Raw genomic sequence first — 3015 nt, forward strand, 5'->3', positions numbered from 1 at the left:
GGACATTGTAGCAGAAGGCGCGTCGAATTGAGTCCAAAATGCCCTATCTTGTCATGTCCTTTCTCCATACGTCCAGTCCACTCTGGCTGCGTCAATCTGGTGTTTACAAAAGCTGACTAATAACTTATATACGTTGGTTTTTTGTTTTCGTTTTTTTTTTTTTTTTTTTTTTTTTTTGTTTTTTTTTTTTTTGCTATTGTTTTTTTTCCAAACTCATGAATGATGTCTTTGGAGGTGCAGTGTGCTTTAAATTATAAAACATTGTATACCGTTACGTACAGCTATAAGAGTGAAGATTCCATTAGATTTTTTTCCCGAGAGTAGAAGGACGTCTTGTATTTTTCGACGTTTTAAATCGGGTAGCTAAAGTGTTGTAAAGTGTACAACATTATCCCTCTTGGCTTCTGAGTTCCTTCACTTGATCCAGGCGTCCGGCCTACCTCGGGGTCAAGACTGTGAAAACCAGTTTATAAAGAATATATTTATTAATCACAAACAGCGTCAGCACGAGTTGTGGACTTATCTATATTTAAAATGAACTAGCTGAGTCCCCTTTCAATGAAAGTGAAAGGAATGATCGGTGCATTAACATCAACTGAATATCATTGGTCTACTATATTTACACTCTATTGGAATGGAGCAATGAATCTTGAGAGAAAAGTGACACATGTGTTTCCAAGTTGCCAGATATATAATAGATGCATAGATTGAGTTGTTCCATGACCTTTTTAATCCCATCCAGCCAGGTTCTTTCTTGGTCTTCCTCTTGATTTGAAGCTGGATTCTCGGGTGTTGTAAGCTCTAGCCGCTATTTGTTTCTGTGGCATTCTGGTTAGATGTCCAAACCGTTTGACTCTTTGACGCTTTATGAATTTCATTTCTGGCGGTATTCCTGTTTGTTACCATGTATGGTTTCATTTCTTATGCGGTCTCTTCTGGTGACGTTGATGGTTTTGTGGAGACACGTAATTTCGCATGCATTGATTTTTCTTTTGTGTGCCTTGTTTAGAGACCATGTTTGGCACTGGTATGTTAATGTTGGTATAAAGCTGCTATTGATGAGCTGGGATTTCATTTCGGTTGGGTTGTCCTTGTGACTGAGCAGGGGTGCTAGCTGGTAGGTCACTGCATTTGCTTTCATAGTTCTTGTTTCTATTTCTTTGTCCATACGCCCATCTTGTGTGAAGATGCTTCACAAATATTTATATTCCTCTACTTGTTGGAGCTGTGTTCCATCAATAAGAATGCTGAGTTTCCCTGGGTTTCTGCTGACCTTCATAACTTCTGTTTTTGAGATGGAGATTTTCATGTTCAGGTATTTACATTCCTCAATTAGTTTTGTGGTATGTTTTTGTAATTCCTCTTCATCTGTATTTAATATACTAAGGTCCTCAGCAAATAGAAGACTTCCCAAAGTTGACATCTATCTACCCGGACAAACGCCTTTTCCTGATCCACGAGGGCGATATTTGAGGTTTTTGTCATGCGCAATGGCAGTCTCACACAACATTGTCTTTATGCAAAAATAGCGTCAGTACAGCCCCTACCTTTTCTGAAGCCAAACTGGGATTCACTGAGTTGAGTCTCTACAATTGGTCTCATTCTCATTTCCAGTGTCTTGACAAACGTTTTGCCCACATGGCTGAGAAAGGATATTCCTCTGTAGGTTCCACAGTCTCTTTTGTTACCTTTCTTTTTCTAAATAGGTACAATGGCAGCTCGTTGCCTGTCATCGGGTGTTGTTTTCGTCACCCAGGCAAGGTTAAAATATCCTCTATAGCCAGAGTTCTCCGATATGGCCGCATAGCTTGATCTCTTCTGCTGTGATGTTATCGACGCCTGGCGCTTTGGTTGCGGGGCTTTTCTTTATAACATGTTGGGTTTCACTCAGCAGTATTGGTGGTTCTGGAATGGTTTCTTTTGGTGAGAAGCTGTTTGGTATTGTTTCTCCTGTAGGATTCAGCAGCTCCTGGAAATAATGTTTCCATCTTTCTTTAATCTTTGGCTTACTGAAAATATGGTTTCCGTTCTCATCATTGACTATTTCAGTTGTGTTGAATAGTTCTTCCAGCATCCTCATGCTTTTAACGCTCTTGTAAAACTCTCTGGGGTTTTCTTTACATTTTGTTGCCAGCTGTTCTCCATATACTGTCCAGGATCTGTTCCTAGCTTCTTTTACTACCCTTGTAGATTGGCGGCGTTCCTTTCTGCAAAGGATGTAATCTACTTCTGTCTTTGATTTCTGCCACTTTTTAATGCATTTTTCTTCACTTAGATGGCTTCCTTTACTTGGTCATTTCACTATACACATGTAGCTGTTTTCCTTTACTGCCCTCCGGTTTTCCTGGTGCCGCACTCTTCTTTAAATGCTTTGTTCACACATGCTTTTAGGTGGCTCCATTCCTCTTCAATGTCCAATGTCTCCCGGTTGTTTTGGGCAATTTGTGAAATAAATTTTTCATAATTTGTTAATGTATCATACTTTTGGTATCATCATTTATATTTCTGAGATTCACGACTTCTCGCCGCTTTCTTGCTTCTGGCCTTTTCCTGTTTGGTGTGTCGATATTCATGATGACTGGCCTGTGGTCAGTGTATACGAAGTAGTTGGGTATCACTCTTGAGTCTCTGGTGTTTCTACGTTTCGATCTTTTGGCCAGGGTAAAATCAATTTGAGATGCTGACTTTACGTCATTCCATCAAGTTTTAAGTTGACTCCTTTTGTGTTGGAAAAGGGTATTTTATATGACGAGGTCATGTTCTGTGCAAAACTGTAATAGCATTTTTCCATTGCTGTTTTTATCTGTTTCTCTGTCCCTGTGTGGTCCCATGTATCTCTCCCACGTCGGCTTCCTTGTCCCACTCTGCCGTTAAAGTCCCCCATGATTGTTACATCATCTTTGTCATCCAGGGTGTTTAAAAGAATACTCAGCTGATCTTAGTTAGAACTGTTGTCGCTGTTCTTCTGGGTATGAGTCATTGCATGGTGCATATATCTGTGTATATATATATATA

The sequence above is a fragment of the Aplysia californica genome, unplaced genomic scaffold, assembly GCF_000002075.1.
Source record: "Aplysia californica isolate F4 #8 unplaced genomic scaffold, AplCal3.0 scaffold00020, whole genome shotgun sequence".
Classification (NCBI taxonomy): domain Eukaryota; kingdom Metazoa; phylum Mollusca; class Gastropoda; order Aplysiida; family Aplysiidae; genus Aplysia; species Aplysia californica.